The sequence below is a fragment of the Gorilla gorilla genome, chromosome 8, assembly GCF_029281585.2.
Source record: "Gorilla gorilla gorilla isolate KB3781 chromosome 8, NHGRI_mGorGor1-v2.1_pri, whole genome shotgun sequence".
Lineage (NCBI taxonomy): Eukaryota > Metazoa > Chordata > Mammalia > Primates > Hominidae > Gorilla > Gorilla gorilla.
Window position 1 is genome coordinate 42,977,626 of NC_073232.2, and position 22,570 is coordinate 43,000,195.

The 22,570-nt window shown below is 40.0% G+C and overlaps 1 protein-coding gene across 2 annotated transcripts in view; it reads right to left on the reverse strand.

Annotated features, from left to right (window-relative positions):
* Positions 1-22,570, reverse strand: part of MCU (mitochondrial calcium uniporter) — a 192,079-nt gene that overhangs the window by 121,633 nt on the left and 47,876 nt on the right. The gene's annotated exons all lie outside the window — the stretch shown is intronic.

Consider the following 22,570-nt stretch of genomic DNA (forward strand, 5'->3'; position numbering starts at 1 on the left):
CTGTAGTACTAGCTATTCAGGATGCTGAGAAAGAAGGATTGCTTGAGCCCAGGAGTTTGAGGCTGCAGTGAGCCAAGATCATGCCACCGCACTTCAGCCTGGGTGACAGGGCGAGACCCTCTCTAAAAACAAAAGAAAACCAAAACATCTATGATGTAGGGGTTTTTGAGGACCAAATTATAAAATATATTTTTAAATAAATCTAAAACAAGCCCTGGTGTTAAGTGCTCACTAAATATTCCTTTCTCTTAAAGTGTGACTTTTGAGCATTATAACCTGGTTTTTCAGGGAACCATTTCTTGAATAAAGATTTCAAAACTCTGGCTGGGTGAGGTGGCTCACACCTGTAATCCCCATACTTTGGGAGGCTGAGATGGGAGGATCGCTTGAACCCGGGAGTTCAAGAGCAGCCTGAGCAATATAGTGAGACATTGTCTCCACCAAAAATAAAATAAAATAAATTAGCCCGGCATCATGGTATATGCCTGTGGTCCTTGCTACTCAGGAGGCTGAGGTAGGAAGATCACTTGAATACAAAAGGTCGAGGCTACGTTGAGCTGTGATCACGCCACTACACTCTAGCCCAGGCAAAAAAGCTAGACTCTGTCTCAAAAAAAAAAAAAAATTTAAAGTTTTATAGAATTTAAAAATAATGTAGCATCAGGAGTATCTCAGTCTGCTCAGGCTGTCAAAATATCAAAGAGTGGATGGCTTCAACAACAGAAATTTATTTTCTCACAGTTCTAGAGGCTAGAAGCTCCAAATCAAGGATTGGTTTCTGGTGAGGGCTCTCTTCTTGGCTTGCAGGCAGCTACCTTCACACTGTGTTCTCACACGGTGGAGAGAAAGAGCTCTGGCATGTCTTCTTCTTAAACAGGCACCAGCCCTATTGGATTAGGGGTCCACCCTTATGACTTCATTTAACCTCTGTCACCTCCTCCCAGGCCACTATCTCCAAATAGTCACATTGAGGGTTAGGCTTCAACCCTATAATATGTAAATTTGTAGTATCAATTTGGGGGGAAGAAACAGTCTGTAAGAGTATTTATTTTTGTACTGAGAGTCTTTAATTTTAAAACAAATTTCATAGACTTAATTTAAACTTCATGCTAAGTTTATAAGATTAAGGGAGGAGACCACCCCTCATATTGTCTTATGCCCAATTTCTGCCTCCAAAGAAAGAAAAAGTAAAAACTAAAAGGCAGAAATGAAATCCACAAGCAGACAGCCTGGCGCCACACCCTGGGCCTGGTAGTTAAAGACTGACCCCGACCTAATCGGTTATGTTATCTATAGATTACAGACATTGTATAGAAAAGCACTGTGAAAATCCCTATCCTGTTTTGTTCCGATCTAATTACCAGTGCATGCAGCCCCCAGTCATGTACCCCCTTGCTTGCTCAATCGATCATGACCCTCTCACGCGCACCCCCTTAGAGTTGTGAGCCCTTAAAAGGGACAGGAATTGCTCACTCGGGGGCTAGGCTCTCAAGACAGGAGTCTTGCCGATAACCCTGGCCGAATAAACCCCTTCCCTCTTTAACTCGGTGTTTGAGGAGTTTTGTCTGCGGCTCGTCCTGCTACAGATGAACAGAAGTACTATTACCCTACATGCAGACTTGCGGAACAGACATAAAGAGGTTCAGCAACAAACCTTAATAATACAACTAAACAGGTACAGAGCTACAAACAGAACTAGAGCCTTTTTATCTTGAAGCTCATTCCATTAAATAATACTGCATTTTTCAAACCTTATTCTAAGTGTATTATCATTGTCTTATTCCACACTACTTATTAATTCTGTCTTAAAATTGTGTTTCCAATAGAAAATTTAAGTAATATTATGGAAAAGAGAGATTTTTTAAAAGCCTCAAACACTAAATTTCTCAAAGCCAAGAAAATAGATTAAACAGTCATGAAAACCATGGTTTAATTACCTTTATGATTCTGTGATTTCTGCTTTTAGGGAAAGCCAAAAAAATTGGCCCATTCAGCAAAAGCATTGGTTTATTTCTCGACCAATACTCATCAATTAATCTAATCCACCCACAAGCAGCCTGAAGTAAATTAATTCTAGTAACTGAAAGTTGCATATTCATACTTTCAAAAAAAGAAATAGATTGCCTTAGTAACTATTTCCCTTTCTCTGGGTGGCAGTTTCTCTGAGGTTTCATACATACACCATCAATTCTCTGAGATTTTACACACCGTCTCTCTGTGTACCAATACACAACTGTATCTGTGGACATGATATAGCACAGAGGGCTGTAAAGGAAGCCAGAATATGTCACCCCAAAATATTCCTCTTTGACATAAATATTTTAAACTGAAGAAGCCAGTGCAATGGCATGTGGCTGTAGTCCCAGCTACTCGGGAGACTGAGATGAGAGATCACTCGAGCTCAGGTGTTTGAGGCCAACCTGGACAACATAGTTAGACTCTCTTAACCAAATCTGTGAAGAGGGAGTTGAGAAAAATTAATGAATAAAGGAAGAGCTCTTTCTATCCTCCTCTCCTGCTTTTCCACCTAAAGATATAAATTCTCCTTTACTGGAGACAACTTATCAACTCAGATATGGCACCAGAGGGATCACAAATCTTACTCCACTAGTTTACTGCCACATATTTACTTTTCCTTCACATAGTTCCCCACCTTTAGAAGTGTTAACCTGCTTTTCTTTGTCTTGTCACTTCTGGAAAATTCATTGCTCTTTGTTGAAGATGCTACATAGGCAAGTGTTCTAAGCCACTGCTTTGAATTACTTCTCACTGAGGTTTCTCCTGCATCATGTGCACTGCACATGTGAATATACACCTGCTTGTTTTTCGCTTGTTAATCTGTCATTTGTCGCAAAGGTCTGTCCCCAACTATGAACTTATGAGGGTTAAGGAAAAATTATATTTCTTCTCTGACAATTGCTTCAAAGAACATTCTCATGGGGGAGGGGGACAGAATTATTTAGTTGGGGAAAAACACTGGCTTATATTATCAAATAACTCTTCAAATTATCTCTTCAGACCACTTCAGCTAGCTAGGCATAAATTCTTTCCCTCTTTAGAGATTAAAAAAAAATTGTTACGAACTAGGTGATGTTACTCCAATTTTTACGGCCTTTTAAAAAACTACTTTTATATTTTAGCACTGACACACAGGCTCACACCTCTTAGAAAAAGTAAAAAGCTTCCATTCAAAAAATAGCAATTTTTACAGAGCTTTCTGTATGTTCTTTGGGTGGGGGTTGGGGAAGTAGGAGGAAGAAGGAGATGAAGCACACTGTACTTGTCCCAAATTATATTTTCCTTTTTCATGTTTTTCCCTGAAACAATAATGTTTGTACTCCTTATACAATAATGTCACAGCTCCCTTGTTTCTTCAGCTGGAGGAGGTGGTGGTGGTGATTCCCGTTGCTAATCTCTACATTACCTCACCATCTCCTATTTGGCTCTCAGCTCTTTCACTACCTGCATTATAATTTTCCCTCATTGAATTCCTTCTGTTGTAAATGCCTGAAATGGTTTCTGTTTTCCTAGTGAGACCCTGACTGATAAAACCACTCACTTGACAATGTGCCATTTACTGCTTTTTGAAATGTTAAGTAGCTTTTTCATACACTTATGTACTTTCATATGGTTCTTTTCTTTTTTTTTTTTTTTTCCTTTTTCGAGATGGAGGTCTCATTATGTTATCCAGGCTGGACCCATACTCCTGAGTTCAAATAATCCTCCTGCCTCAGCCTCCCAAGTACCTGGGACTACAGGTGTATGCCACTGAGCCCAGCTTCACATGGTTCTTTTACAAATAAAAAGCAAAAGCTTGAGTTCATGAACTCTGAGATCAAAACTCTTAACTTTCCAGTGCTAAAGATGGCAGCAGACGGCGGGGATTGGGAGGAGGGGAGCTGGACACGGGGGGCGGGGCATAAAACGTCAACAGAGAATGTCAGGGAACAAAATAGATGGCAAACACTAACTTAAGGTAATATGCTAGCTATGCCAAAGTAAGGTCAAATCAAGGAGTCTCCTCAGATTGAGCTCTTCTTTGAATATCGCAAAACTACTACTAAAAACAAATCAGAAGGTGTACTGACCATGAATACAGCAAGCAATGATTATGCTATCACAGCCTCCAAGAGCAATGAACTTGCATTCACCCAGTGAATTATGCAGTTTCTCCTGAGAGGCTCCCCAAATTGGCTAATGACTCAAAAGAAAATTTTTATGTATAAGTAATTGTTAGTGGCTATAACCTAGAGCAATCTACTGAAAAATGTAGTTCTTAAATGCTAACAATCCAAACATAGATTGATACCACAACATGGTACAAATAGTATTGTTTCCAAAAAAGAAAGAGAATACCATACGGCCATGTAAACCTCTTTTAAAAACTGATTTTGGCCGGGCTCACACCTGTAATACAGTACTTTTGGAGGCTGAGGCAGGAAGATTGCTTGAGCTCACGAGTTCAAGACCAGCCTGGGCAACACAGCAAAACCCTGTATCTAATAAAAACACAAAAAATTAGCCAGGTGTGGTGGTTCACACCTGTAATCCCAGCACTTTGGAAGCTGAGGTGGGTGGATCCACTTGAGACCAGGAGTTCGAGGCCCACTTGGGCAACAAAGCGAGACCTTGTCTCTACAAAACATGTAAAAAAAAACAATTAGCTGGGTATGGTGGTGCACACCGGTAGTCCCAGCTACTCAGGAGGCGGAGGTGGGAGGACTGCTTGACCCTGGGAGATTGAGGCTGCAGTGAGCTATGATCACATCACTGCACTCTAAGCCTGGGTAACAGAGAGAGAGACTCTGTCTCAATGAAAAAAAAAAAAAATGGTTTCAATTGGGCTAATATCCCTAAAGCAAGTACTCTGGCACAACCTTTGAAAACTCTTATCTGGCAAAAACAACAACAACAACAACAACAAAGGTTGAAGAGATGCCATATTTAGATGATCATTTATCTATTTATGCTTCTGCCGTTCAAATTGCTTTGAATTACAGGCTACAAGTGCAAACTCATAGTGATCTAATATTAATAACAATAACAACAGTTAGCACTTAAATAGCACTTAATGTATTTACTATATTTATGCGCAAGGCACTATTCTAAATGCTTCATGTATTTAACTCATATAGTACTCACAACTCATTGGATAGGTATAATTGTTCCCCACTCTACCATCAACATTACACACCACGCTTAAAGACATAAAGTAAATTGCCCAAGCTGGCCAGGTGGGGTGGCTCATGCCTGTAATCCCAGCACTTTGGGAGGTCAAGGCGGGTGGATCACCTGAGGTCAGGACTTCAAGACCATCCTGATCGACATGCTGAAACCCCGTCTCTACTAAAAATACAAAACTAGCTGGGCATGGTGGTGCATGCCTGTAATCCCAGCTCCTTGGGTGGCTGAGGCAGGAGAATTGCTTGAACCCAGGAGGCAGAGGTTGCAGTGACTGAGATCATACCATTGCACTCTAGCCCAGGCAACAAGAGCAAATCTCTGCCTCAAAAAAAAAAAAAAAATCCCAAGTTCACATATCTAGTAAGAAATAGCTAGAATTTGACCCCAGGTAGTCTGAGACTACAGTCCATGCTTTTAACCACTATACTTATTATATTCCCTTCCTAACTTGATCAAGGTCACACAGCTAACTAGGTAGTGATACCAGGAATTCAATACAAATCTTGAGCCACATAAAAACACAGTTTGTTATGAAATATGTGAGGTTATAACTCTGTAGAAGTGCTAAGAAATCTTTAACATCATCTGCAAAAAATGTCTGCAAACTGGGCAGTATGGGACTTGAGCGTCATTTATTGGGCTTTTTGTTGTTGTTGTTTTTGAGGCAGTGTCTAGCAAAGTCCAGGCTGGAGTGCAGTGATGCGCTCATGGCTCACTGCCACCTCAACCTCCTGGGCTGCTCGTGCCTGTAATCCCAGCAGTTTGGGAGGCCAAGACAGGTGGATGACCTGAGGTCAGGACTTCAAGACCATCCTGATCAACATGGTGAAACCCTGTCTCAGCCTCCCAAAGTGCTGGGACCACAGGTGTGTGCCAACATGCCTGGCTAATTTTTTAATTCTTTGTAAAGACAGGGTCTATGTTGCCCAGGTTCATCTCAAACTCCTGGGCTCAAGTAATCCCCCTGCCTTAGCCTCCCAAAGTGCTGAGATTACAGGTGTGAGTCAGCATGCCCAGCCTCCAGTGTCATCTGTAATTCAACCAACCTGCATGATACATAATAGAAAGAGGAAAATACTGATGATCAGAAAATCTGGCTGAAGTCTTAACTTTGCCATTAATTGGCAGCATGCTATTAAACAGAATATAAGCTCTGGACTCAAATAGACCTGGATTGAAGTCTGGGCTTTAAGACCTTTGGGTAAGGGTGGCTCAGTTTGTGCACAGTACAAAGGCATCAAGGAAGCAAAATAAGGCTGAAATTCTGCCCATGTTCAGCTCACAGATGCTGAAATAAGTGGCATCTAAGCACAGGTCCCCAAGTTACTGCTTTGGGTGGTGTGCCAGGCCAGAGGAAGTTTGGCTTCCTCATTGGTTCACCACAGGGGGTAACTTTCCTAATTCAAACAGAAGTCTCTCATAGCTAGTGGTGGCTCTGCCTACTCTGCTACTTACCATATAACAATTGCTACTTGCGATATAATCTAGGGTAAGTTACTTAATCACTCTAAACCTCAGTTTCCTTGTCTGGGAAATATGGCTGAAAACAGTACTTGCTTCATAGTGTGGGTTTGTGTGTGTGTGTGTGTGTGTGTTTTGTTTTTTTGTTTTTTTTGGACAAAGTCTTCTTGCTCTGTCACCCAGGCTAGAGTGCAGTGGCATGATCAGAGATCACTGCAATCTCAATCTCCCAGGCTCTGGTAATCCTCCCACATCATCCTCCCAAGTAGCTGGGTCCAGAAGCGCATGCCACCACCACACCCAGCTAATATTTTGTATTTTTTATAGAGACAGGATTTTGCCATGTTGCCCAGGTTGGTCTCAAACTTCTGGGCTCAAGCGATCTACCAGCCTCAGCCTCTCAAAGTTCTGGGACTACAGGCATAAGCCATTACGCCCGGCCCATTTCAGTATTAAATGAAATGATGCAAGTTAAGGTGCCAGGTACTTAATAGGTTCTCAACAAACTGTAATCATTAATATCATAATCTCTCTCAGCCTCAGATTCCTAATACGCTAAAAATGAATACTACCTACTGCACAAGACATTTCTGGGAATGTTGAATGAAATTTGATAAATGAACAAGCAGTTTATAAACTATATTGTACAACGTAACAACGAGTAAATATAAAGGGTTCTTGGTAACTAGAACTTAATGTATTAATATGATGGAATGTCAAGTAATATTTTTGCTGCTGGTATTAACTCATTTAAAATTTTTACATCATATATTCTTATTTTGGGTGTTACTTATTTTAGGGAAGATAATCATGCTCACAGATCACTTTAAACTGTGAGAAAAAAATTATTTCATTAGCGATATATGTGAACAATACAAATCTAAGAGGTCTAAGGTTAACTGGTATCCTCCAAGAAAGAAAAATTCTTCACCCTATAATGTTTGAAGCAACTTTTTAAAAAGTCACCACAACCACTGAACTTTCTTGCTTTAAATTAGGGCCTCTCAATAGAAAAGATGGTGTTTTATATCCACGTCATGCAGAAACCAGCAGACTGTTATGATGTTATGATGGCATAACTGCATCTTCTCTGAACTCGGAAATGGCATTCTTCAGAGACTGCCTGTTGATTCATTTCAACTTCAAAATGAATATTTGACCTTGCTTCTTTAAGAAGGGCTCCTTCCACCTTTACTGTAATGTTTGGGATATTTAAAGCTTCTATTACCATAAATTCCAAACTTACAGTCACACAGCAGCCATTGCTCTGCTATAAGAAACACACACCACAGGCCTACAAATGAGAGGATTTTAATAGGCCTCCAGTTCTGTAACTAAATGTTTCCTGTGACCCATGCAGCAGGCAAAACCCAAAACAAAACTAACACCAGATCCAATATTGTCCTTCATATCTCTTTGTCTTCCAAATGTGCCCTCAGTTTTGTTGTTGCTTTGTTGCTATTCATGTTTATTACTGCCACCAAATAGCTAGCCACACATTTATCAATACAGTACTAAGAAAAGAATGTTTTCAACGTCATTAATGCCTATATGTTCTTAGCATTTAGACATAAAGCACATTCTATATTTACTGTGGATTATTTTGCCCATTCAAAAAAACATTTGGAGGGTGTGTGTGGTGGCTCATGCCTGTAATCCCAGCACATTGGGAGGCCGAGGCAGGCAGATCACTTGAGGCCAGGAGTTCAAGACCAGCCTGACCAACATGGTGAAACCCTGTCTCTAATATTAAAAAAAAAAAAAAAAAATCTGGACCTGTCACTTATGTCCTCAGCAGACTGATCTTCTCTGAGATAATGCGTGAAAAGTATTATCTCCTAAGGGTTGACTTCAAATAGAAGACAAATGAATTAAAGATACAAATGTGCGGCCGGGCATAGTGGCTCATGCCTGTAATCCCAGCACTTTGGGAGGCCTAGGGGGGGTGGATCACAAAGTCAGGAGATCGAGACCATCCTGGCTAACATGGTGAAACCCCGTCTCTACTAAAAATACAAAAAATTGGCTGGGCGTGGTGGCGGGTGCCTGTAGTCCTAGCTACTCGGGATGCTGAGGCAGGAGAATCACTTTAACCCAGGAGGTGGAGGTTGCAGTGAGCCGAGATGGCGCCACTGCACTCCAGCCTGGGCGACAGAGCCAGACTCTGTCTCAGGAAAAAAAAAAAAAAGAAAGTCTGTCACATGTACCCAAGCAGGCCTGCACAAGAATGTTCACAGTGGCATCTGAATGAATGACACTGAGGGATTAATAACAATGTCTCAAAGGAAGCCAGACCCTCAGGAACCTGTGCAACAACAACATCATTAAGAAGAGAAAGACGTGGAGTGCAGCGGCTCACACCCGTAATCCCAGCACTTTGGGAGGCCAAGGTGGGCGGATCACTTGAGGCCAGGAGTTTGAGACCAGCCTGGCCAACATGGTGAAACCCCGTCTCTACCAAAAAATACAAAAATTAGCCAGGCATTGTGGTGCATGCCTGTAGTCCCAGCTACTCAGGAGGCTGAGGCACGAAAATCACTTGAACCCAGGAGGCAGAGGTTGCAGTGAGCCAAGATCATGCCACTGCATTCTAGCCCGGGGAAACAGAATGAGACTCTGTCTCAAAAAAAAAAAAAAAAAAAAAAAAAAAAAGAAGAAGAAGATGTTAGAGAAAAAAACCATTTGAGGCTGGGTGAGGTGGCTCATACCTATAATCCCAGGACTTTAGAAGTCCAAGGCAGGTGGATCACTTGAGGTCAGGAGTTCGAGGCCAGCCTGGCCAACATGGCGAAACCCCATCTCTACCAAAAATATAAAAAAATTAGCCAGGTATGGTGGCGTGTGCCTGTAATCCCAGCTACTCGGGAGGCTGAGGCAGGAAAACCGCTTGAACCCAGGAGATGGAGATTGCAGTGAGCCGAGATCATGCCACTGCATTCCAGCCTGGGCAACAGAGCAAAACTCTGTCTCCAAAAAAATAAAATAAAAAATAAAAATGAATTAAAATATCAAACTATTGAAACACACAACAACATGGATGAACCTCAAAGGCATTGTGCTGAGTGAAATAAGCTAATCTAAGCTAAATAAGCAACATAAATGTTATAAACTATTTGATTTCATTTATATGACAATCTGCAAAAGGCAAAAGTATAGAAACAGAACAAATGAAAGGTTGTCAGGGGTTAGGGATGAGAGGAAGAACTGAATTCAAATGGGCAGCACAAGAGAAATTTAGGGGCAATGAAACTGTTCTGCATTCTGATTGTGAAGGTGGTTACACAAATCTGTAAATTCATAGACACGTACATCAAAAAAAGGTCAATTTTATTAAATATAGACTTTAAAAGTCTGAAAAAAATCAGTATCTCCTCCAAATGATGCATATCTGTGTCGTCACATACCTACTTCTTGAAAATGTAAAAGCCTACTGGATCATGCAGTTAGACACCCATCCACATAAATGCTAGGATATCTCCCTCAAAGATGGTTAACAAGAAGCCTAAATAAGCGTACTGAACAACGCTCTTAAAAATCAAATTTGTAATCAATGCCTTGCAACAAAGTTTTCTCAGAGCTCAGTTTTGTACCTATTTTATTATCTTAATCTAGAATGTAAAAATAATAATATTACACAATTAAAAGGAAACATCCTTCTGTCACATTGGTATTCATGCACGTAAAACCTTCTTGCAGATATGGGAGAAACTGTTCATCTGTTAAATTAAAATTATTTACCTTTTCCCTCTTAATCTCTCCAGTTCAGTGTTCCCTGAATAAAAAGTGTTCTAAGCTCTGAGATGATTGAGACCTCACTCACAGATCAGGAACTTTACACTGATGAATTCTGTGACTTCACTTCCTACAGTCTACCAGGATTCTCCAAAAAGAAGGTAGCAAAGGCTGGGCACAGTGGCTCACACCTGTAATCCCAGCACTTCGGGAGGCCAAGTCAAGGCAGGCGGATCACCTGAAGTCAGGAGTTCAAGACCAGCCCAGTCAACATGGTGAAACCCTGCCTCTACTGGAAAAAAAAAAAAAAAAAGTACAAAAATTAGCTGGACATGGTAGCACATGCCTGTAGTCCCAGCTACTTGGGAGGCTGAGGCAGGAGAATCACTTGAACCTGGGAGGCGGAGGTTGCAGTGAGCCGAGATCATGCCATTGCACTCCAGACTGCGCAACAGAGCAAGACTCCGTCTCATTTAAAAAAAAAAGAAGGTAGCAAAGCTACAACAGCACCCTTTAACTAGGGTGACCATATGTCCCAATTTGCCTGGGATAGTCCAGCTTAACACCTGCTCCTGTAACATATTTATTGTCAGCACTCTCTTTCACTCAAAAGGCACTGCAATTTAGAGGTGACTTATATGGCCATCCTAACCCCCTTTAAGAACCTAACTTTTAATCCTTATCTATCACCAAGACATAGAAAGCAGTCCTTACAAACACAAGTCCCTATAATAGGCCAAAAAAGGCAGAACATTTAATTTGATCAACCTAATGTGTTGTATTTATTTTGTAATTATAAGCTAATAAAATTATATTCTTTGCATTATATAATTGCATATAAATAGCTTCACACTCTAGTAAATACCTTATACCTTAGAAGAAAAGCTCCTATCAGTCAGGTTGGAGAAAAATAAATCCCTCATTTAAAATCTCTACCCATGTCACCATTCTCAAGTTGGTTTTTGATTTTAGAGGCAAGGTTTTTCACTCAGTCGTCCAGGATGAAGTGCCGTGGCATGATTACGGCTCACTGTAGCCTTGTCCTCCGGGGCTCAAGCAATCCTCCCACCTCAGTCTCCCAAGTAGCTGAGACCACATACATGTGCCACCATGACTGGCAAAAAAAAAAAAACATTTTTTTTTTTTTTCAGTTATTGGGAGAGATGAGATTTCACCATGTTGCTGTTGCCCAGACTGGTCTTGAACTCCTGGGCTCAAACAATCCTCCCACCTTGGCCTCCCAAAGTGTTCGGATTATAGGCGTGAGCCATCATAATCCAACATTCTCAAGTTTTACAGCTATTTGATAGTGTGGAATAGTAAGTGCTTTTCATCCCAATTTAGGATGCTGTGTGGCAAATTCTAGAGAAGCTAAATGACCCTAACATCTTAATCCTCAGATGGAAAGTTTACCTGTTTCCTTAAAGTAATACCATTGTCAAGGAAAGAACAGGTTTCAAATTATAATTATTTTCTTGAGACTGTAACAAACATGGACCAGGATGTCCTTCCCTTAGAGTTTATCTTTTTTTTTTTAAACAATGAAGTATTTCTTCAGAGAATGAATTAACCAGACTCCTTATATCTCCTTTTTAAAATTTATTATTTGTAGAGACAGGGTCTTGCTATGTTGCCTAGGCTGGTCTCAAACTCCTGGGTTCAAATGATTCTCCCCGCTAGGCTTCTCAAAGCACCAGGATTACAGGCATGAGCCACCTCGACCAGCCATTATATCTCCTTGACATTCACTTTGGATGTTCACTAGACAGGAAAAAAGTTATTACTTATCACTCCTTGTTAATGGATCTGATGGGGAAAAGATAACAAAATGCAGACCTACACTGTTCAATATGACAGTTACACGCTCTACTGAGCACTTAAAATGTGTCTAATCTAACTATAATTAAGACGGTTGGCCGGTGCGGTGGCTCACGCCTGTAACCCCAGGACTTCGGGAAGCCAAGGCGGGCGGATCACCTGAAGTCAGGAGTTCAAGAACAGACTGGCCAACCTGGTGAAACCGCATCTCTACTAAAAATACAAAAATTAGGTGGGCGTGGTGGCGGGCACCTGTAGTCCCAGCTACTCAGGTGCCTGAGGCAGGAGAATCACTTGAACCCGGGAGGCAGAGGTTGCAGTGAGCTGAGATCGTGCCATTGCACTCCAGCCTGGGCGACAGAGTGAGACTCCGTCTCAAAAAAAAAAAGATGGTTGTCGTAAGACTCTTGAAGATTAAGTATGAAAAAAAGGATGTAACTCATTAATTTTTATATTGAATAGTGAAATATTTTTATATTATGTTAAATAAAATATATTATTTAAATTAATTTTACTTGTTTCTTTCCACTTTTTAAAATACGGCTACTAAAATATTTTAAATTAAATATTTGGCCATATTACACTTCCATGGTTTGGTTTTGTTTTGTTTTTTTCTGAGACAGGATCTCGTTCTGTCAAGCCAGTGGCATGATCATGGCTCACTGCAGCTGCGACCTCCCAGGCTCAAGTGATCCTCCCACTCTGCCTCCAGAATAGCTGGGACCACAGGCGTACATCACCACATCTAGCTTTTTTATTTTTTTCCTTTCTTTTTTTGGTAGAGACAAGGTCTCCCTGTGTTACCCTGACTGGGCTCAAGGGCTCAAGCGATCCTCCTGCCTCAGCTTCCCAAAGTGTTGGGATTACAGGCATAAGCCACCGTGCCTGACCTATTTCTATGTTTTTATGTGTTTCCAAAATAATTTTTGTATTACCAATAGCAGGCATAACAGGCACTGCAGCGAAGTGCAAAAGCAACAAAATTATCTGTAACAAGAACAGTCCTTATTACCTCATCGTAACAAGCACTATACATTCTTTAACATATTTTTTTAAAACAACAAAAAGAAAAGAAAACCAACAAAAACTCAGAGTTTTTAAAAATGCACTACTCCTTACTTTTCTGGTTCAGAATATATTCTTAATCCTCCAAGAATGCATTAAGTATCTATAACATTCGTATAGACATTGTGTGATCCCTGAAATATCTGAAAACAACGCAACAGTGGATTCTGGAAGACCATAATGCCAGCTTGGGAAACCCATGGCAACAGAGAAGGAGTGCAATGGGGAATGAGGAAGCAAAACACGGGCACTAAACATGGACTAAAAGCAGCAAGTGGAAGCAACCAGAGTTAAAAATCAGCACCTCTGCCCTGCACATAGTCCCTAACCTTTTCATTATATTTTTAGTTTATATTTTTAGCTGGTTTTGGTCACATTTCCAGAGTTAGGCTGAAAAGGCCCAGACAGTTTCATTGTTAGGTTCAGAATTACATTTATATTTCCAAATTTCAAAGAGGCTAAATTCATGCCTAGCAACCTACCACTAAGTGTTTACCAAACTTCTAGATAGAGATCATAAATTAGTCACCTCCCCAATTCAGTACATAATAACTACGTCTTGATATCTCAGAGTCGGCAGGAATTAGAAGTCCAAATAAGTTATTTTTTTTCTGAACCCTGGGTTACCTTCCATGGAAGCAATTATAAGAAATTTGGCATTAAGTTTACATTTCAGATGGCTGCTAAACATTACAATTATGCAATTAGCACAGAATCCCCAAACACATAAGGGCTAGTGTAATCTCTGTTTGGAGACAACTTCAGACATTTCAAACACTGAAGTCTTATTACATACCCTAGAACCAGAAGAAGGCCTGAAAATAACAGACTTGGGCTTGCTGCTTAGGATACTGTTCTAATAGATACAATTCAAACATTCAACTTAATCAGAGCATTTAAGTCAGATTTATCCAACTGAAAAGGGAGGTAGTATTTACATAGACACAGATAACATTTATGCCTCTACTTAAAGTTAAAACGCCTGTACGAAAAATTTTTGTTTTTTGCAACCACAAAAAAACTTCTAATTCTCCAGATATGTGATGTGACTTGGAGCTTCTGCTCAAATATTTTTTCATTTTAAGCCTGACTATAATTCAAATATTTTATGGAGGCCTTTTCTTTTTGGTTTTTGAAAAATTACTGCAATGCCAGTGTGGCTGGTATCAGACAGTCTTATATTCGAATACTATAACTATAGTTTTCCACTAGGTTTCACGCTATACTGTGCACACAAAAGATGCTCAACAAATATTTGTTGAGTGAATAAATGAGAAGAGGAGAAGTATGTCCACTACCACCAAACAGCAAAGAAAAACTGGATGCAAGGAAACAAAACACAGGCAGGAAAAGCTGGGATGCCCTTCCACCTAGAAACATTAAAAATAACCACTCAGTACAGAATAATGAAGATGTTCTGGAGGTGGATAGTGGTAATGGTTCACAACTACATGAAGGTACTTAATGTCAATCAACTATACACTTCAAAATTATTAAAATGGTATATTTTATGTTATGTATACTTTACCACAATAAAAAAAAATTTGAATAGCTAGCCAAATGTGACATGTGACTATACTTTCACAGGAAGACAATGAGGCTCTGGTGAGAAAGTCTGGCCATGCAATGATATATGGTATACTACCACATAATGGTAATATACCATTTTATGGTAATGATACATGGTAATATACCATATTATAACACATGGTAAAGGAAAAAACAAACAAGAAAAAAGGCTCTCAGTGAAAACATTGTACTATGAGAAAATTCTATGTGTTTGCCATATCCCCGTGATGAAAGAAGCATGCTATAGTAGCTATTTATGTATAAAATACCAAATAGTGGCCAGGCACGGTGGCTCACGCCTGTAATCCCAGCACTTTGGGAGGCCAAGGCAGGTGGATCACCTGAGGTCAGGAGTTCGAGACCAGCCTGGCTAACATGGTGAAACGCTGTTTCTACTAAAAATAGAAAAAACCAGCCGGTGTGGTAGTATGTGCCTGTGATGCCAGCTACTCAGGAGGCTGACCCACGATAATAGCTTGAACCTGGGAAGCAGAGGTTGCAGTGAGCTGAGATCGTGCCATTGCACTCCAGCTTGGGCAACAAGAGTGAAACTCCATTTCAAAAAAAAAAAAATTCTGAACAGTATTCCACTGGAAGAAAAACTAACTTTAGGTAAATGTAAAATCTGAACCTTTAGAAATAAACCAGCTTGCTTTAAGAAAACTGAATTAAATTATTTTGATCTAAATTGTCCATAAGCCTTGAGAGTTTATAAATAGGTTTTTTTAATGCATGCAGACTAACCCAAAAACAATTTTATAATATTAATATGAAACACTTATCTGTGGGCCTCATTATACAAATTCAGAAGAAAAGCTGAGGGGCAGATCATGTTAAGGGGGAAAAAAAAAACCAAAAAAGCAAAAACAAAAACCTCTGTCTTATACTAAACATCCAAAGGTTTAAAAAACAAAAAAATTAAATCTCAACTGGTGACCCAGGGATTATCTGCTGATCCCAGAGGTCTATCTAACCATTCGTTTAATGATCTCCAACTCAGAAACAGGTCTGGCAGTAAGAAGTCTGCAGGGTAGCTCAAAGAGAGCTGGTAGAACCAGATGTTTTTAAGAAAGGAGAGCAGACCTACCCTTTTGAATAACTACCAGCTGTGCTGTTTTATATTCTGTCCCAAAGCTGTGACCAGTTGGCATTTTCTCCTCCCTAAACTCCTGAATTTTGAGACGAAGTCTCACCCTGTCACCCAGGCTGGAGTGCAGTGGCGCCATCTCGGCTCACTGTAACCTCCGCCTCCTGGGTTCAAGCAATTTTCCTGCCCCAGCCTCCCGAGTAGCTGGGACTACAGCTGTGTGCCAATTTAAGGAACTAGTTAACAAAATGAAGTTAGTCTACCCTTTCTGTTTTGTGTTCTGCTCCAAAGCTATGGCCAGTGAGCCAAAAATTCTAGCACTTTCTCCTCCCCACCAAATTCTTCTTCATTTAAGAAGCCAGTTGGCAAAATGAAGTCAATCTGTGGATCAAGCCTGCATTCAGTCTATCACTAAGTAGGAATAGCACATTACTGCTAAAGTTCTCCAAAATATTACGCACCCAAAAATCTTTAAAAAAAAAAAAGCATCTTTGGATACCTGAAAAATGAAGCCAAAAGATCAACTATATAGTTATACATAGTTATTCCATAATATAGAGAAAGAATTTGTAAACTATATAGAAAATACCTCCTATATTAAGAGTGGGATAAAAGGAAGATGCATGTATATTTTATATATTTATGTATATAAATAACATATATGTTTTACATACATATAAATACACACACATATATATATAAACTATTAAGGGAGAGACATGAAAATGATGAGCTACAGCATAACCTACAAAACACAAATGGCTGGATTTCTGGAAAGAGGGGCAGAGTTTAGTTATACTATAGAACAGTATCCTCCTCAGCTTCTTAGAATCAGCTGCCACCAGGCACCAAGAGAATTTCATATAGAAATATACTATGCAGAACTAAGGTTATTTTCAAGTCTAATTAGTTCGTCTCAAATTCCATCATACACATATAAATCTCTCATGACTTCCTCATAGCCACTCTTCCAACGAAAGCATCCACCCCTCTAGGTGATAATGCAAAATTAATCTGTATTTGTTGAAGTTTTTTTCATTTGCCTCTAAGTTCATAATACACTAATCTGCATAACTTGCACAAGCTTCTAGAAGTAGAAACATGACTTGCATAGCACCTTAAATGTACAAGTACAAAAAAAAGCTTCTAATAATTAAAACAGTGCCTCATATACAGTAGGTATTCAGTAAATATCTGCTGAATGAATAAAGGAATTAATTCTAGTGAATATTACTATCTCCCCCCCATAAAGATATATCAAAGGGGCTCCAAAAACCTTTTTTTTTTTTTTTTTTTGAGATGGAGTTATCACTCTGTCATGCAGGCTGGAGTGTAGTGGCGCAATATCGGCTCACTGCAGCCTCTGCCTCCCAGGTTCAAGTGATTCTCCTGCCTCAGCCTCCCCAGTAGCTGGGATTACAAGCACCCGCCACCATGCCTAGCATTTATTTTTTTTTTATTTTTACTGGAGACGGGGTTTCACAATATTGACCAGGCTGGTCTCAAACTCCTGACCTCAGGTAATCCACCTGCCTCAGCCTCCCAAAGTGCCGGGATTACAGGTGTGAGCCACCACACCCGGCCCAAAAACCCTCACTTTTCTCGAGACAGTGAATGACGGGGCAATGCCATAAATACAACATGATGATCAAGTCTCTTCCTCTCTCTCTCTCTCTCCCCCCCCACCCTCTCTCTCATACTCTCTCACTTCACTCTCTCACACACTCTCACATGTCCATTCGATACCAAAACTTGTTAACCCCCTTTCCCTGACTTCCTACCTTGAATAAAACCCCTAGCAGCATTTATAGCATTGCACCCCCTAGAAATCACCTCAGGAGTTGCCCAAAGAGCAAGCTGCCACTCTAATTACATCTTCAGGAGAAAGACTTTTCCTAACTTGGGTTTCTTGGTGTTTTCTGTCTCCCCTAATGGGTATAATCAATCCCTGCAATTTACCTATAGTTCAGCCCCTGCCCATGGGCCACATACTCTTAAAATTAATGGTTCTTCATTATTAGGCACACTTATATGTGTGAAAGTTTGCAGGCAAGACATGTTTGACTTATCTTCCACTTTGTCCTAATTAAATCCTACTGATAGGATTCTCACACAATCACTCTCCCCAGTAAACATGCAAGCATCCAAAGAACACATGAAAACCATGGTTATAAGAATCATATTCATTTCTGAGCATTATTTACTTAAGTCTAAAAAAATAGCTGAATGATATATAAAAATGCAGAGAACCTCTAGGGGGAAATGGCAACACAACAGAGTATTAATAAAATAGAATTGCAAGTCTGAAAAAACCCTATGATGACAAAGATGGACAGAGTGCAGTCCCGTGTTCCTTCACAATGGGGATATACTCTGAAAAATGCATTCTTAGGCAATTTCATCATTATGCAGGCATCACAGTGTACTTACACAAACTGAGATGGTACAGCCTACTACATATCTAGGATATATGGTATGTCCTATTGCTCCGAGGCTACACACCTGTACAACATGTTCCTGTAACAAATAGTATAGGCAACTGTAAAACAATGGTAAATATTTGCTTATCTAAACATAGAAAAGGTACAGTATATGATACTATAATCTTATGGGACCATCCATATATGCAGGTTATGGTTGACTGCAATGTCGTTTTTTTTTTTTTTTTTTTTTTTTTTTGAGACGGAGTCTTGCTCTGTCGCCCAGGCTGGAGTGCAGTGATCTCGGCTCACTACAAGCTCCGCCTCCCGGGTTCACGCCATTCTCCTGCCTCAGCCTCCCCAGTAGCTGGGACTACAGGTACCCGCCACCATGCTCGACTAATTTTTGGTATTTTTAGTAGAGACAGGGTTTCACCGTGTTAGCCAGGATGGTCTCGATCTCCTGATGTCATAATCCACCCACCTTGGCCTCCCAAAGTGCTGGGATTACCGGCGTGAGCCACCAGGCCCAGCCTCCAATGTCGTTTTGCAGTGCATGACTATACACAGAAAAGGATAAAAAGCCTAATCAGACAGAAGTTTTAGATACACATAACCTACAAGCCATCATCAACTTGGCAGCATAACACAGGAAATGTCAACACTGGTGGCCACTGACCACAGGGAACATGGACACTCTTCTCACTGTTAAGATGCCTCTCACTTTACCTGGCATGGAAATATCTTCTACTGCCAAAAGAAGACTGTCTCTCTATGTTTATCCTTTTCAGTAAATGCCAGTAAACTGGACATATTTTTGACATAATTTGCTTATGCTTATTGAAATCTGTATTTAGTTATGGTCAAGAAAATGCTACTCTCGCCAGGCATGGTGGCTCACGCCTTTAATCCCAGCACTTTGGAAGGCCAAGGCGGGCGGATCACCTGAGGTCAGGAGTTTTGAGACCAGCCTGACCAACATGGTGAAACCCCACCTCTATTAAAAATACAAAAAATTAGCCGGGTGTGGTGGTGGGCGCCTGTAATCCTAGCTACTTGGGAGTCTGAGGCAGGAGAATCACTTGAACCCAGGAAGCAGAGGCTGAAGTAGGCCGAGATCGTGCCACTGCACTCCAGGCTGGGGGACAGATTGACACTCCGTCACAAAAAGAAAAAAAAAAGAAAAAGAAAACGCTATTCTCTCAAGAACTCAATTATAAACTCATTAACTACTGTATCTGAGAAAAAAAGATTGTTAATTGCGTTTACAATTAAATATATAAATAAATGCATGACTAAGTAAATATTAATATATTGTTAATAACTATTAAAATACAATGGAAAAGCCTATATTATGTTAAACACAGTTAGAATCCTTTTATGTATCCAAGAAGTCTTTGCCTATGAGATTGTAAACTTTTTCTCTCAGAACCATGCTCTCATCTCCCCTCTGTCACAATTGGATTAAATGGATCTTTCCTGAGAGCTCACTGAGACACAGCCACACTTAACAGCAGCACACTGGCTGCCCCAGCAAAGGAGCAAATGACTCATAGCACCTGCTGGTTTGAACTCAACCCTTGTACTACATTAGCTCTTACGACCTCACTGGAATCCAAATCAGAAATCAGGAAAACAAACAACATGCAAAATATAAATAGGAATACAAGTGAGAAGTCAGAAAGAAATATAGAAATAAAAATCACAATTCTGAAGCTTCATTGTTCAAGACATTCCAACAAAACTGATAAGTTTGATTTTGGAAAACCATTTCTAATAGTATATTCTAGTCATTTCACTATTAACAAATTATGGAGCTTCCCATCCTGAGATAATGGAAGAGTCAGGTTCACACCAGAAGTGAGAAAATCATGAACATAACACTCTTTTTTTTTTTTTTTTTGAGACGGAGTCTCACTCTGTTGTCAGGCTGGAGTGCAGTGGTGTGATCTTGGCTCACTGCAATCTCCGCCTCCCGGGTTCAAGCAATTCCCCTGCCTCAGCCTCCTGAATAGCTGGGATTACAGGTGCACACCACCATGCCCGGCTAATTTTTTATATTTTAGCAGAGACGAGGTTTCACCATGTTGGCCAGATGGTCTCCATCTCCTGACCTTGTGATCCGCCCACCTCAGCCTCCCAAAGTGCTGGGATTACAGGCGTGAGCCACCGTGCCCGGTGATGGCGCTCTTTTTACAGTTGGCCACAGAACAGTAAGCAAGAGAGCTATTAACCAACACACAGCAAGGAGAAAAGACAATGATTGATGGGATCATAAGAGAAGAGAATAAAAATCTTAATTTTCGGCTGGGCACGGTGGCTCACACCTGTAATCCCTGCACTTTGGGAGGCTGAGGCAGGCAGATCACTTGAGGTCAGGAGTTCAAGACCAGCTGGCAAACAGGGTGAAACCCCGTCTCTACCAAAAATACAAAAATTAGCCAGGCATGGTGGTGTGCACCTGTAATCCCAGCTACTCGGGAGGCTGAGGCAAGACAATCACTGGAACTCAGGAGGCGGAGGTTGCAGTGAGCTGAGATCGCACCACTGAATGCCAGCCTGGTCTCAAAAAAAAAAAAAAACTTAATGTTCTTCATTGGCTAACTTCATATACCAAGCCTACTTTTAGAGGAAAGAGGCTGAATAATCACATACCCCTAAAGCGGTACCCCTGGAAAAAATCAGACTTTGGGAACATAAGAAGTTGGCTTTCTTTAAAACGAAAAATGTTTCTCTGTTTCATAAACAAAAAAGGCCTGAAAGACTACTCCCAGGAAGACCATTAAAATGCTGAATTCACCTAGAACTAAAGTTAACATTTTAAAGCTGGAATTCAAAGGAAAAAAGCACATATATAGTCTGACTTTTATAGCTTTTCCAATTCCCAATACAGGATTTTTTAAATCCTATTTGATGCAATACAATTTAACGAGATTCCAGTTGTGCTAAAAATAATTCCAAATGTTATTTTTAAAGTGCACTGAAAGGAACGGTCTATCTCAAATTCAAATATATGAACTTCACAGTAATGTAAACTGGTCATTCCAGCCTTTTCTTTTTTGAAGATTAGTCACTAGTAGTCAAAAAAAATGTTAAGGTACATTACACCTAGACTCTCCCAATTCATAGTTTCTACTTCAGTAACTTAATTATAATTTATTATACATCTATAATATACAGCACATCACTGTGGCATGACATTTAAACCATACTGTCCACACTGTATAAGTGCACATAGTTATGTGTCTTCCCATACATACCCAAATATGTTTTTGGCTCTAGTTGAATATAATAATGAGAAGAGTGTCCTAATAATAGTAAAAACAAAAGAGTTGGAGCCTTAAAAAAAACCGAGTATTTTGACCAGTAGAAAAGGAACAGGAGGATATCCCACACAAAAAGATGTGAACAAAGTCAGAGAACCATAAGGCACATCTCAGGAATCTAGCACAGCAAAAGGCTCCGTTGTAAAAAGGAAAGGAGAAAAAAATAGCCTGGAAGGCTAGACTGAGTTCAACCATCAAGGGCTTTCAATACCAAAGTTCACAGATTTCAAACTTCATTGTCCAGGCAACAGGCAACACAGGATTTTAAGCAGAGGAGTGACCATTATAAACTGGGTACCAAATATAGCATTTCCACAGATAAGAAACTGTAAGTTTTACATAACATTTCCTTTGGCTTTGTTATTTATAAACCTTAACCATTAAAATACGGGCTGAGATGTCAACATCATGGCTATCAGCACTCAACATTTCTTTTCTCAAGACAATTAAAAATCCACATTTCCTTGTTTAGTATAAACTTTCTAGAAAGGCTCTTTGTTTTTCTGCCCCATTTTATCTAAAACAAATAGCACAAATCAGAGGAAAAGAGTCTTTTCTAACATTTGTTCAATCTAAAAGCTAAATCCAGCATGTAGGATATACTTACTTTATTGCTATACCATGATTGGCTCTCTTCTTCACTCCAGGAGGCTATTTTTGATTTGTTGGACATATAAGTAAGGAAGAAAGAGTGGGAGCAATTTCTCAGAGCCCCCAGGATACTTATTAAGTTTACTCCAACTTCCCCTTCACCTTCCCCAAATAAATTCTTCTTAATTACTATAATTATTAGTTTTGTTATATTTACAGAATTTGAAAGCTTTTTCCAGTGGTTTTTACTTAGACTGTAACTCTGTTCCCAGTGTCCAGCCTAGGTTTTCTCATTCGTTTAAAATATTTATCCAGCT